Genomic DNA, 15450 nt, shown 5'->3' on the forward strand with positions numbered 1-15450 from the left:
CTTGACAAGGAAAGTGTTTCAACAGATCTCTCAGACAAGGGCCATTGCAGTGTGGAATGGGAGGGCTGGACACACGCTGTACCTTTACAGGGAGCCACCTCAGCAGTGGACATATGCTGGTGCAGCCTGCCTAGTGTCCAATATAGCCCCCTTCTCTGGAAACGGTGGCCCTTTAGGAAGACTTGGCACTGGGTGGACAGCCTTGATGGGACTCTTGAGTGAGGTGGCTTGCCTGCCATGGGACTGCACATGGCCCATGCTAGGCCGTCAGGCACTCTCCTACGATAAGTGAGGGACGAGATGAAGGAAGCGAGGACATCTGGTCACTGAGTAGGAGCCTGAAGTGGGTTGTTAGTGAGTCAGGGACAGGACAGAGAAGTGGAGCCGCTGTCCAGAAGCCCTCCTTCCGTCCCAGTTCTGCCTGGCCATGCCCCCGCCCACCCAAGTCCACAGAGGTAAAACAATTATACTAAGGGAAAGAACCCAGTCAGAAAGGGAAGAATGCTGTCTGAGTTCGCAACTACGCTGTACCCTGAGTAGTTGGGACCAGAGAGGCAGCAGAACTGCATCTGTTGAGGGATGAGATAGAGGAGGAGGGGGTGTGTTCATGGAGACAGTTCCACAAGACAGATCTGTGGCGCGCTGATGACAGTGCAGCAGTATGTGTGTCCTTAAAGCTAGTGAGCGGATCACTTACAAATGGGTAATTGGGTGTTGTATGAACGGAAGGTCAGCGCTCCCCTAGACAAGGATGGAAGAGACCCTTGGGCCTAACAACACACATGCGGTTAAGGCACTGCCACCATAGTTTAAGGCATCTAACCCCTGTTTCTGTGAAGCTTGGTCTTAATGTAGGTCCCCCCCCCCCCGCCCAACAAATGGAGCAGGAGCTAAAGCTGTTGCCTGTCTATGAATCCTGTTCCCCTAACTGTCTGGCCTCAGGGGGAGAGGATGCACCTAGCACTGCAGAGACTTGATGTGCCGAGGAGGGGGGGGGTACCCAGGAGGGCCTTCACCCTCTCAGAGGAGAAGAGGGGATGGGTGGAGGGACTGTGTATGTATGTGTGTGAGTGGGGGGAATCAGCACTTTCGATGTAAAGGGAATGAATGGGAAAATGGCCTGATTTGACAGTTAAGATCACTGGCTGTTCTTCTACAGGATCTGGGTTTGATTCCCCAGCACCCGCATTCGACTTACAGCCGTCTATAACTCCAGTTCTAGAGGATCAGACACCCTGTTCGGTCTCTCCAGGCATCAGGCATAAAAGTGGTACGTACACACACATGCACATAAGACACACACATAAATTAAGATGGTAAATTTTGTTGTGTGTAAAACTAAGAAAACTACATCTTAAAATAAATTCCATTGAGTAACTTATTTGTGTGATACCGCGTGCATGCTCATAGAGGTCAGAGGACAATCTTCAGGAGTCAGTTCTCTCCTGGGGATTGAACTCAGGTCCTCAGGCTTGGCTGAAGGCACCTCTACCTGTTGAGCCATCTCACCAGCCCTGTACTATAAACAAGGGGTGGGGGGGGGCAGGTATAATGACTGAGTATGGTAGCACAAACCTGTAATACTAAGGAAGTAGAGGGGAAAAGATCGAAAATTCAAGACAAGTCTGAGGTATATTTTAAAAACTTTAAATTTTAAAAGGGTTATGGCATAAGGCCTGGAGAACATGCCCAACCTCAGAGTTAGTCTAGTAAATAGGCCTTCCATTGGAAATCTGATTACCTGGCAGTCTAAATGCAAGAAACACCTCCAATTATTTTAGGAAAAGATATATTTTCAATTATCATTCAGTCTATTGACTGATCTCAAAAAGACACCAAGCAGGAGCAGTGGAAGGCAGCATGCTGCACCTCGTGGGGTCTTACTGGCTATGCCCCCGTAGCAGCGACTCCCTGAGGCTTACCAGATTGTTATTAAGACATTTTTAAAGCATTTTTGTCGCAGCTGTGAAAAAGAGGAGGAGGAGAAATTCACTGCTAAAAAATGTTTTGTTTTCAAGCAGTCTGCTCTTTTACAATTAAACTATTTAAACTCTGGTGATTCTGGTGCCGTGGGCCTTGTTAGGTCTCTCAGCAGTCAGTATGAGTCTAAAGCCCAGGATCTGAAAGAGTCCCAGTTTTCACAGAGATGAGAGCTGTACAGTGTGCTGATGAGAATGAGGTGGAGAGGAGACAGGTCATAAAATACATACAAAGAAACGTAACTGCCATCCCATGGTCTTGTTTACCCCACTACTATCTCACCCTCCCCCACTCCCTACTCCCCACCTCCACCCCCCTCCTCTACCTCTCAGCCCCCTCCCCCACTCCCTCCACCATTTCCTCAGCAGAAGCTCTTGATACCTAAGGACTCTGCCAAAGACAGGAACACCTCTCTAACACCAAGGTGACACGCTAACCACTGAACAACACTGCTTTTCAGACTGAGAGAGGTTTGAAAGCTGTGGCAAGCAGGCCTCCAAAGACACTTAGCTTTGCTGCTAGAAATAGAGAGGACAGATGGCCAGCAGAAATGCCTAAAGGGACAAGACTAGCTGGCCTGGTGACAGTGGGGTGTCCTATCCTATCCTCCTTCCTGCCAGGGCATTCCTCCAGCAGGGCTGCCAAGGGTGCTGTTTACAGATGGCCTGGGCAGGCAGCAGAGTCAAAAAGGCAGGCAGGGGGCCTGCTGTGATGACTTAATCAGTCAAGTATTTGCGAACAAGCATGAGGACCTGTGTCCAATGTGAGACCAGGAAACTCACTTAAAATCCAGGCATGCGTATGAAATTCTCAAAGAATCAATAAAAATATTATATATTGTTTTAAAATCACAGAACTGGGGAAACAGAATACAAGGACCCCTGGGCTTGCTGGCTGCCTCGTCTAGCTGAGTCGTGAGCTCCAGGTTCAGTGAGAGACCTGACTCACAAAACTGAGATGGAGATAAGTCAAGGAAGATGCCAGTGTCAGTCTTTGGCCACGCCCACATATAGACATTTGCATATGCACTTGTGCACACATGTTGTACAGGTAGATACATACATATATAATACATACATACATACATACATACATACATACATGCATAGACAGATACATAGATACATAGATGATAAATACAATGTAATAAAAAAAATTTTAAAGAAAAAATAGATTTGCTACAAGCCCACCAAGAAAAAAATAATTCATCCCATTCCCAATTTTACTTCTCTCCTGTATTTATAAACCTTTAAGCCAAAGCTGACTTTCAGTTGGTCACAGCAAGAATCCTATCCGAGACCCAGAAGCAGGTCATCTATCAATGTATCAAGTTCCCACAGATGTGCATTGCATGCTGGGTGAATGTGGCCCGAGAGAATTAGTTTTGATATTTTGTTGTCTGTTTCTCTTTCCAGATTCTTTTTCTGCATATGCATCTGCTGTGTGGGGTGAGGTGGTGATGAGCATTGAACTCGGGAGTCTTGCATGTGCTCACCCATGAGCTACGCTTCCCGTCTTCTGTGTGAGCTTTTAAAAACAAACTGAAGGGCTGGGTGAGGCTCAGTGGAGCAGACACTTGGCATGCCCAGAGTCCTGGGGTTGTCCCTAGAGCCACAAACGAGTAAAGAGTGATGCCATGCACTATGCAAGTATTGAGACTCTTCCATTTGCTTTCAGGAGGTTGAGAGTATTTTCCCATGTCTCTAACAATTTCGTTGCATGGTCCTTAACCATTCTTCTGTTGTCAGATAGTGAGTTCCATCCAGTTTCCTTGTTTTAGATTGTACTCCAGTGATGGTGCCTGAGTCTCTCTTGCTGTTGCCTTTGGATAGATTCCCAGGAGTAGAATGATCAGGTTCAAGGTGACGAGTTTCTTTAAGACTCCTGTTCAAGAAGGGAAACTTACCAGAGGGAACAGACATCCCTTTAAAAAGTTGTTTGTTTGTTGTTTTGTTTGTTTGTTTGTTTGTTTGACAGTGTCATGTGTAGCCCAGGTTGGCCTTAGACTTGTGATTTAGCTAAAGGTATGAAAACTTCATTATAGTAAGATTCAAATGTATGTCTTTGTAGGTTGTGTTGTGTTGTTTTGTTTTTGAGACAAGGTCTTGCTATGTATGTAGCCTAGGTTGGCATCAACCTACCTCCTGATTCCTAGAGAAATAAAGTATAAATGTATGCCACCATGTCAAGCTTTTAAATATATATTTCCAGACATCAAAATAGTACACTGGGCCCTGTGTGCCTGTTACCATTTTAATACTTTCCAGTTTCTGGAGTTCTTGCTTCATCTACTTCCCATTAACTTCTACTCTCCCCACTGGAGAGTATTTTATACACATCCCATTATTCCTTTACAGCAAAATGTACATACATACATACATACATACATACATACATACATAAATACATTTGTGATGCATTGGTCCCAATCATGTCATTCTAGGGAATGAATGTTGTTGAATAACACATTAACAGCTACTGAGAAGTTGGTGAAAGAGTCTCCTCTATCCTCAGAGCCTAGAACCAGGCAGGAGTCTCCCCTTCTGAGTCTTTGAGTCATAAAGCCAAGGTTATGTGGTCCCAGTCACACAGGGAGGCAGACCGGCAGCACCAGGGTTTGTCTTGGCTGGCCTCGAAGTTCCTGAGAACAAGTTCTTAAGCAAACATGAGTTATTGCTGGAGACAATTGTGACTACAGCCTTGGGTTCTGAGGAAGGACACTTACTGTCCCTCCACACCCAGGTCATCCCCCTCCTCTCAGAGTTCCTGAAAAGAGGCTCCTTCCAACTTAGTAGTAAGATGTTCCAAGTGTCAAGTGCCATTGAGCTGGGGACACAGGTCAGTGGGTAGTATTTGCTTCTTGGACCCTGTGGATAACGCCAGGTAATGGCAGCTTCTGTTTCCTCTCAGTCCCTCCACTCTCTGTCAGGAGGACTTGCTGTTTACCGAGAAGTAGGAATAAACTGTACTCTGCTCAGAAGCTTAGAGAACAGAGAACTGTCACAGTTTAGAGAATCAGAATCAGAGAACTGTCACGGTTTGAGAATCAGTCCTCATCTCACGAGTCTTCCAAGCACAGCTCCAGCTGGATGCTTTCCTGAATGGGGTTCTTTATTCTTTTCGCACCTGGATTGACCCAGCTTGAGTTCTGGTGCGTGGATGGGTTGAGGCTCTGGAGCGAGGCAACCTGAATTACCTTGTCCGTGAAGAAGGTGGTGGGGGGAGGATCTTTCCTTATTGTTCTTTAGCTTGCCAGACTGGAATGGGGGAGGGAGGGCAGCCACCTGCCTCCCCATCCTCACCCTTTCAGGACCACCTGTACATCAGTACTAGACTTCTTGTACTTCATCTGTCTGCTCATCAAAACTTCCTGGACAGTGTGTTTGGGTCTCTCCATTACCTTCCCTCTTTCAGGGCGTAGTGTTCTAAGGATCAACTTAAGCACTGGTGCTGGGGAGGAGGCTCAGGGTTAAGAGCACTGGTTAGAGGACCTGAGTTGGATTCCAAGAACCCACGTGATGGCTCACAACCATCTATAACTCCACTTCCAGGGGATCTGATGCCCTTTTCTGTCCACTGAGGTTAACAGTCACAAGCATAGTACATAGAAATACACACAGGCAAAATATTTATATACACAAATAAATGAATGAATCTAAAAAGTAAGCGATTTATCCCATTTGTTAGGTGATAAATTTCCTACAGGATATAGTTCTTAGCCTGTGGTTTATATAGATCACCTCTGTGTACGAGGGTCCAGAACTCAGCCGTGTGTGTTTTCCTGGGCCAGCATACTTTCCTCTCTACACAGAAAAGCATGTAAATGTGTAATGATGGATTCGAAGTTTGAGGTCATTTAATATTTTACTATATCAAGGCTACAAAGCTTTAACCAAGAGCCCAAGGATTTACAAAGATAGCCCTGTAAAGGGAAGCAGAAAGCTGTCCTTTTAGTGGGATTTCATGTTTATACTTCTTAGGTGAAATTTTACACTCAAGGTTTTACACTTCAGAACAATTAGGATGCCAGAGTCTTTCTGAGATGAGCTCACATGTAACCCAGGCTGACTACGGACTCCGTTCTCACCCTCCTGTCTCCACCTCCCAAGCGGAATAGGCATGTACCAACACGCTCATTTTTAAATTAGATTTTATATCTCTGTTTGTGCATATGTGTGTATATGTGGGATGGGGATGGGAGGGTATACCTGCCATGACGTCCATGTGGAGCTCAGAGGACCACTTGAGGAAGTCAGTTCTCTCCTTCCACCCTGTAGTTTTCAGGGATTAAATTTAGTTTGTCAGGCCTGGCAGCAAATGCTGAGCCCCATGCTTGGTTTTATGTGGTGCTGGAGAGCAAAGCCAGCTTCGAGCATGCTGGGCAAGCATGCTACTGCCAACTGAGCTACATCTCATCCAGAGTATCAGAGTCTTTACAAGAATGTCGGGCACTAAAGGAGACTCACAGGGTTGAGGGAGCCTTCTGGCTTTCCTCTGAGTGCCCCGAGTGACCAGTTGTTTCCTCTGCTAACATATTAGACCTCTTCCCCTCACAGCAAGCACCAAACCCAGGAGCTACCAAACAAAAGACCTCAAGCTAGCTGGTCCCAGCCAGCTGTCCTCTACAATGTGAGGTTGCCTAGCAACGTGGTACCAGGATTACTGGGGATCCCAGGTTAAGGAGTCTGGGAGAGGCCAGGCAGTGGTGGTGCACGCCTTTAATCCCAGCACTTGGAGAGGCAGACGAAGGCGGATTTCTGAGTTTGAGGCCAGCCTGGTCTACAGAGTGAGTTTCAGGATAGCCAGGGCTACACAGAGAAACTCTGTCTCGAAAAAAACAAAAAAACAAAACAAAGCAAAAAAAAAAAAAAAACAAAACAAAAAAAGCAAAGCAAACAACAACAACAACAACAAAAAAAAAAAAAAGGAGTCTGGGAGAATCCTGGCCTTAGATTACTGTTTCTTAGCATTGTTCTCTGCTCTGGGTTTCACTCCGTCACCCTAGAAATGCACTACACAAAGCAGGCTTTGGCTCCTCCATGCCCTGGGCCAGGCTGGACACTGGTCGATCTGTCTGTAGTAGTCCCCACAGATCTCCTGAAGTCTTGCTAATTTTAGTCCTGCTGTCTGACTTTCTGTGATGGTTTGTATATGCTCGGCCCAGGGAGTGGCACTATTAGAAGATGTGGCCCTGTTGGAGTAGGTGTGTCACTGTGGCTGTGGCTTTAAGACCCTCACCCTAGCTGCCTGGAAGCCAGTCTTCCACTAGCAGCCTTCAGATGAAGATGTAGAACTCTCAGCTCTGCCTGTACCATGTCTGTCTGGATGCTGCCATGTTCCTACCTTGATGATAATGGAACCTGTAAGCCAGCCCCAATTAAATGTTGTCCTTATTTATAAGAGTTGCCTTGTTCATGGTGTCTGTTCACAGCAGTTAAACCCTAGCTAAGACACTTTCCTATTGACAATGACAGTTCCCTCCCCTGGGTCTCACTGAATTATTCCTCCCTCAAATCCAGAGTGATTCCCAACCCCCTTCATAGAGTTTACTGCCTTCAAACACACTTTATAACCTAGTTGTTCACTGCCTCAGCCCCAGGCCAGATCAGCTGTGAGCTCCACTGGACATGGCCATTTATTTTGTTCCCTGGTACTGCACAAATGTCTAGAATACCACCAGACATAGCAGCTGGCCATAAGGATGTGTTGAATGCCTGAATGACAGAGCATCTCTGGAGCCATGCAAAGTGATGGGGTTGGAGCCTGGAGGTCTGGACCCTGCTCCTGTCCTACCCCACCACCTTGCAGGATTGTGGGTCCATCAGATCTCCTGAGTCCATGAATTGGATATGTCACATACTCGGCTAAGAAGACAAAACAGTCCACTTCATACCCCAAAATCTAGAGGGCAACAACCGTCTCTGAGGATGATTGTGAGAGGCTGTTCAGGAAAGTTCTTGGAAGCTAAATTTTCAAAAGTAGTAAAAGGGGAACAAAGTTCATGGGTGATAGAGCCCTTGCCCACCCATCGGGTGTGAGGCTTATGTTCAACCTTCAAGTACAGAAAAAACGGAAAGAAAATAAAGAAAAGAAGAGAAAAAGCTTCCTCTTGCTAGGACCTACCTGAGGGGAACCCTATTGGGCACTCAGGCTTCTGGTGACCCTGTCAGGGAGCATGAGCAAGAGAAGGAGCCCATGACATTGCTGCCAATCAGTGACGACCTGTGGTGACAGCCTCCTCTGCCTCACTGCATCTTCCTGCCCTGACTCACCCTCTTGGCTAATCTAAGTCTTCTCATGCATATGGAATAACATCTGCCTCTTGCTCCATTTTTCACCCCAGCAGCCCCCCAAAGCTAATCTCCCACAGACAAAGGCTGGCTGCTGACACTCAGTAACTGCGGGCCAGGTGGTCAGGTGCGAAGGGCTTTTCAGTGTCAGCCATAAATATTCCTGGGATTGAAAGGGCTTTGTCACCAAGAAACAAAATGCCACTTTAGGAAACCCCATGATTTTCTGACAGGTGAGAGGAGGGTGCACATCTGTCCAGGGGGTGGGGCTCTCTGAGACGGTACTTCAAAGATGGGCTTCTCTTGCTTTTTAATGAGCGCAATGTGTTCCATTAGATTGTTTTCGCCTGAGCTTGTAACCAGACTCGAGAGCACTGGGTCCTCAAGGGCTTGGCCTGACCAAACCTGTCCAAGGACATAGCCTGCCTGCATGTCACCTGTCTGAGCCTGAGAACTTCAACATGGAGAATGAGTATTTACGGATACAAGTCAACGAGGGTTTAATTCCACTAAAGTTATAGCAAATAATTCCCAGCTGCTACAACCCCACAATAGAAGACTATTCCTCTAAATCCCCCAAAGACACTCATATGTGCTTTCAAGTTTCCTCAAAACCTTAAAAAATAATTTTATTTTTTAAAGCAATTTTAAGTTCTCAGGGCGGAGAATGTGGCTTGGTGGATTGTTTGCCTAAAATAAACAAGGATTCTAGGCAAGCAGGGTTCAACCACCAGGTGTCATGGCAGGTCCCTAAGATCATAACAGTGGAGAGATGAAGATAGAAATATTAAAAGTTCAAGGTTATCCTGTATCACACAGTTTGAGTTTGAGGCTAGACTGGGCTACATAAGACCCTGAGGTGAATCTAACTCAGGTCTTTATGCTCACAAGGCAAATACTTTACCAACTGAGCTCTCTGTCCAGCCCAACTTCTGGTTTCCATTATATATAACTCCCTATTGTTTGAAATGGATTAATTAATTAGTTTTTATGGTGCTGAGGCTCTAACTCAGGGCCTTCCATATGCTAAGCAAGTGTCCTGTTTCTCAACTACACCCCCAGCCCTGGGGAGACAAAGCCCTCTAAATATTTTTAATCTGGTAGAACAATGGTTCTAACCTTTCTAACACTGCAACCCTTTAATATAGATTCTCATGTTCTGGTGACACTCCCAATCATAAAATTATTTCTGTTCCTACTTCATAATTGTAATGTTGCTACTCTCTAAATTGTAATATAAATTTCTAGTATTCGGGATATCTGACATGCAGTCCCTGTAGGTGGTCTTGGCCCACAGGTTGAGAACCACTGACTTAGACTCAGCAGTGTTATACTAAGAACGTCTGCATTGAGTCGGGGTGGATAAAAAGCCTCATTCAGTTCCCAAATCATGTGAAATGTTTCAAAATAACTGTGGAGCATCTGCTGCAGGCCAAGCACAGATGTTCAAAGGTTGTCAATCAGAAACCGGAATCAACACAGCGGCACCACTATCTAAGCCCGTGCCCGACCTGAGAAGCAGAAACCCAATATGGCAACCATCAATCCCCACCAGCCTGTTGCAGAGACACTGAGTATGGCAGCCTGTGCTTATTTTCCCAGCCCTGTGGAGACAAAGACATGTGGATCCCTGGAGGTTGCTGGCCAGCCAGCCTAACCAACTCGGCAAGTTCCAGGCCAGTGAGAAACACTGTCTCAACAACAATAACAACAACAACTAAACAACTGTACAAACAGACTAGCCAGTGGGTACTGCCTGAGGGAACAAACAGCACCTGAGGTTATCTTCTTCCTTCTGTACACGCATAAGCAAGCATGCATGTATGCACACATACATATACACACTCACACATGCACACAGATACACCTACACACACACACACACACACACACACACACACACACACACGTTGACCTCTTCTCCGTGCCGTGGTACACCTCACCATGCCTGTGGGAGTCTGCCAAAGCTGTACACCACCCCAATCTGGGTGGACTTAAACCACAAGGTTTTGCTGTCTCACAGTTCAGGTGTCCCTGAAATGAAGGATTCAGCAGGAGATATGCCTGAAGTCGACAGGGAGTCTATGTTCTATTTTTCCTGTCCTAGCTTGTGGTGACCACCAGCAATCTGGGATGTTCCTGAGTTTCTTAAAGCATGACACTCACTGTGCTTTGGCTTTTTTTTTTTTTTAAACCAGTGTCTACCTATAAAACCAGGCTGGCCTGGAATTGATAATCCCTCTGACTCAGCTTCCTGAACACTAGGATTACAGACAGGTGGGGCCGTACCTTCTGCAACTCCTGTCCTCACATGGCGCTGTGATACGTAGCCTAGGCTTTACCCTCCACTGTTTACTTGTTCCCAGAGCTGGGGATGAATCCAGCACCTTGTAAACTCTGCAGTTCTGCCTCTGAGATACACCCCCAGTCCCACTACAGCACGAGTTTTGAAACAGGAGGGAGGGAGACGAGAGCTTAGAGACAGCTCCTTAAATCAGAACGTCCTCCAGGTTTCTCCACAAATGATGAAATGAGACCTCCTGCGTGGCGGCCCTGAGGAGAAGGCCCCATCCAGCCACAGCTTTTGCTTAGGATAAGACAGCCAGGGTCTGGGTCTCTCCATGTGGCTGGAGAGATGGGAGGATCCAGGTTTGGTTCCCAGGACCCTATATGGTGGCTCATGACCATCTGTAACTCCAATTCCAGAGGATCTGAATCCCTCTTCTGGCAGGGGCATACATGTGATTCACAGACATACAGGCATACAATAATACAGCCATACACATAAAATAAAAACAGCGATGGTGCTTTTAAAGCTGGCATAGGCCTTCAGGCTGTGGCGGTGGAGGAAGGACCGACTGGGCTCTACACAGATCAGCTATGGTGAGAGCAGCAGATGCTGGGCAGGCATCCGGTCTTATCAGTAAGCCAACAGGATGGGTCATACGTGCCAGCTGTTCACTGGGCAGATGTTTGCTTTGTGTTATACAGAGGGCTGGGCTCTGGGAGTCTTGGCAAGAAATTTTTTTGTTTCTTTTAGGAACCAGGAGAACATCATTTGCCAGGAAAGGCCTCTACCACTGAACTTTATCCCTAACTCATGAAAAATATGGTTTCATTTTATGGTTGCTCTTTTCCTCTTTCTTTGTCTGTCTGTCTTTCTTTCTTTCATTTTGTTTTAAAGACAGGCTCTCATGTAGCTCAGGATGGACTTATACTAGCAAAGCAGTCAAGGGTAACCTTGAGCACCTAACCTTCCCCAGTCTCATGAGAGCTGAGATTGCAGGCATACACCACCAGGCCTGGCCTACAACCTGAGTTTTGAAAGATGCCACTTTTCTTCTTGGGAGTTTTGGTGGTGGAAGACAGTAACATCCAGACTGCAGGCAACGGAGAGCAGTCAGAGTCCTTAAAAGACTGGTTCAAGACCTAGAGTCAGGCCTGCGCACTGGCCTCTTAAGGAGAAGGGTAGGAAGTTTTCAGGGCAAAAACCTGAAAGCAACCGAGGCTAAGCAACAGGAGGGAGCCGGGCCCTTGCTCCACCCTCAGTCTTCCTTGGCAAACTGTAGTACCATGCAAAGGAGAGGTACCTCTGGTGGAAGTAGTTTTGTAGAAAAGAGCTAAGAATGGAGAGGGGGGGGAGGGAGGGAGGGAGGGAGAGAAAGAGAGAATGGAGGCCATAGATGAATGTTGGGTACCTTCTTCAATAACTATCTGTTAGCTTGCAGACAACTTCACTAGGCTCCTCCCAGTGAGCTAGCAAGGCTACATCATCTGCTGCTATTACCTGCTGCAGCCAGATGCAGGCAGCATACAAAGGACAGCTCGTCACCACACCACAGTTCTCTCTCTGTTTCCACGTGTTCCCAGCCAGTCTCTCTCTCCCCCTTTCTGTCCTTCTCTGTCCCCTTTTCTCTGCCCTCATGGCTGTGCTCCTGTCTGTCTGCCTCTAACCCTTCTCCAGGCCTTCCCTCCCCTCCCCTCCCTTCTCTTCCCTTCCCTTCCCTTCTCTTTCCTCCTGCCAAATACTAGATCTGTTGCATGGAATAATTACTCATGGGGACATCTTGGCACGGACCTGCCAGGTATCGCCCATTACATTATATTTCATAACACTGTCCACCTGATTTTTTTTTAAACAGAGTTGTCAATAAACCTGGAGCTTGCTGATTTGGGTTAGATTGCCTGCTCAGTAAACCCCAGGAATCCTCTGTCTTTTCTTCTCCACCAGTTCTGGAATTAATTCATGGTCTCTGGCTTGCTGAAGGAGCCATCTACCTCTCTCCAGCTTTTTCTTGAAGACTTTTTTCTTTCTTTCTTTTTTCTTTCCTCTTCTTTTCTTTCTTTTTCTTTCTTTCTTTCTTTCTTTCTTTTTTTTTTTTCTGAGATAGAATACTCTGTTACCCTGGCTGATATCCTGTAACTCACTATTTAGACCTAACTGGTCTCAAACTTGCCTGGTCTAGTCCTGCCTCTGCCTCCTGTGTGCTGGGATTACAAGTATGGACCACCACTGTCACTCAAACAGGAGCCTGACACAAGATCCTCACCTCACGCCCTCCTCCAAAGTTACATTCTCTGTGACTTCTGCTACCAGGAGAAATGTCCCTTTATCCTGTGCTGACGCTGGTAAGAGCACACCCCTGCTGATTCCGTGTCCCATGTCCCCCTCCCATCACCTGGCAGCCCACCCATTCCCTACCAGAATCCCTTCAGGGCAGCACATCACCCAGGACTGAGTGCACATGAGCACCTCATACTTTGTGGGAGCACAAGTCCCATAGGTCCAAGAATGAAATCTGGTAGAAGAAACTAAGGCGGGATGCTAAACAGCCCTCATTTTCAGGAAGGTTTGGAGGAATGCTCAGCAGTCACTGGAGAGAATGGAACAGTCACTGTACTCCTTTATTTTCTGACCACCCATAAACAAGCCACCTAGGTTTCCCTGATGCTCTCTGATCACCGCCAGCATTCAGAATGGTTAATAGATAGTAATTAAGTACCATAGTCCTTTCTATTTAAACTCAAGGCAAAAGAAATAACAGTGGTTTAGAAGAAATGCTCCATCCCTACAACTTCCAAAGCTCTGTTAAGACAATTGTACTTTTGAATTCTGGTGGGAACAAGGAAGTTTCTGCCTCAGTAATAGCTGGTTTTGTGAAATTAGTAATTCCATTGTTGAAACACTGATATACCCGACTCTCTCTGCACCTGAGATGCTCTGCTACAGCCTCAGAACTTATCAAAATTTTACTGTGTGTGCACACACACTTGTGTATATGTGTATGTGTGTGTGTGTGTACACGCAAGTATATGGCTGTCAAAGGAGCAGACAGTTGCAGGAAGTTACAAAGAGAGATGAAGGATGTGACAGAAAGGGGTCAGATGGGAACGAGCAGCCAGCAAAGCAGCCTCTGGGGCCCAGCAGGCAAAGCAGCCTCTGCGGGCCCAGCCTCAGATCCTACCCAACAGACTCCAGACTCAGGCAAGCAGCAGCATCTCAGAGATTTATTTATCCAAGAAGCTGATGAGTGTTCTTTGAAAGATGATTGCAACCGGGCGGTGGTGGCGCACGCCTTTAATCCCTAGCACTTGGGAGGCAGAGGAAGGCGGATTTCTGAGTTCGAGAGTTCGAGGCTAGCCTGGTCTACAGAGTGAGTTCCAGGACAGCCAGGGCTACACAGAGAAACCCAGTCTCGAAAAAAACAAAGAAAGAAAGAAAGAAAGAAAGAAAGAAAGAAAGAAAGAAAGAAAGAAAGAGAGAGAAAGAAAGGTGATTGCAAAACTGAGGGAGGAAAGGCGCTCCTAGTGATTGGCTGTGGCAGTTGCTGAGGTCGCGCTGATAAAGCGCTATAAATTGAGGGCTTTAAAACAACCAAATATGGAGCTGGAGAGATGGCTCAGTGCTTTAGAGCACTGTTGCTCTTCTGAAGGTCCAGAGTTCAATTCCCCATTGTCTGATGCTGTCTTCTGGTGTATAGATAGACCTACATGCAGACAAAATACTCGTGTACATAAATAAACAAGCCTAATAAGACAAACAAACAAGATGCAGGCTTTAGATCCCAGCACTTCAGAGGAAGAGGCAAACAGATCCATGAGTTTGAGACCAGCTTGATCTACCTAGGTGAGACCCTATCTCAAAAACAAAACTAGAAATTCTAGGCGTGGTAGTACAGGCCTTTAATCCCAGCACTGGTGGGTGGGGGTGGGAGGCAAAGTTCCAGCCCAGCCAGGACCACATAGTAAGACCCTGTCTGAAAGAAAAGAAAAAAAGCAAAAAACCTGGAATTATTTCAGAGTTCAGGAAGCCAGAAGTCACAAGCTGACATGGACAGCAGAGGCTCTCCATCCTTGAGTGCTGGAGAGAAGAATTCCCTCTTGCCTCTTCCTTGATTCTGGTGTTTGCTGGCCATCCTGGTGTTCCTTTGTTTGCAGACTCCATTAGGCCATGGTATTCTTCTTGTGTGTGAAGCTCTCTTCTCAAGAGCTAATAAGACCAGGCAGGGAATTTAGGGCTCATCCTAATTTTCTTCCTTCCTTCCTTCCTTCCTTCCTTCCTTCCTTCCTTCCTTCCTTCCTTCCTTCCTCTCTTTCTTTCTTTCTTTCTTTCTTTCTTTCTTTCTTTCTTTCTTTCTTTCTTTCTTTTCTTTCAAGACAGTGTTTCTCTGTAGCCCTGGCTATCTTGGAACTCACTCTATAGATCAGGCCTTGAACTCTGAACCATCTATCCAGCTGCCTCTGCCTCCCAAATGTTGGGATTAAGAGCATGTGCAACCATAGATTTGGGCCCATCCTAATTTAATATGACCTTAACTAATTATATCTTCAAAGGTACTGTTTTTATTAAAGTTACATTGTAACTCTCAAGTAGTCAAGAATTTTAAGTGGAAACAGCAGTACCCCCGTGGGAAACAGTAGTACCCCAGTGGGAGCTATAGGAACTATCCAGTAGCTAACTGCAGATGAGGGCTGGGATATACCTCAGCTGATGGAGTGCTTGCCTATGATTCACAAAGTCCTGAGTTCAGTCCCTGCACCCCATGACTTGGGTGTGGCAGTGAAGGCAGGAATATCAGGAGTTCAAGGGTCATTCTAGACCACATTGCATGTTCCAGGACACATGTGACCGTCTCTAAAAATCAAACAAAACCAACCAGAGGAAGAGACTAAGAAAACC

The 15450-nt window shown here is 46.4% G+C and overlaps 1 protein-coding gene and 1 non-coding gene across 7 annotated transcripts in view; one reads left to right on the top strand and one right to left on the bottom strand.

Annotated features, from left to right (window-relative positions):
* The window catches only part of Kiaa1324 (KIAA1324 ortholog), a 76158-nt gene that overhangs the window by 43129 nt on the left and 17579 nt on the right, over nucleotides 1-15450 (bottom strand). The window lies entirely within an intron of this gene.
* Nucleotides 712-833, top strand: LOC114612461. The gene has a single exon (XR_003710021.1). It is a non-coding gene; the product is annotated as a U6atac minor spliceosomal RNA (small nuclear RNA).

Source organism: Grammomys surdaster, unplaced genomic scaffold (genome assembly GCF_004785775.1).
Source record: "Grammomys surdaster isolate TR1022 unplaced genomic scaffold, NIH_TR_1.0 126158, whole genome shotgun sequence".
NCBI lineage: Eukaryota > Metazoa > Chordata > Mammalia > Rodentia > Muridae > Grammomys > Grammomys surdaster.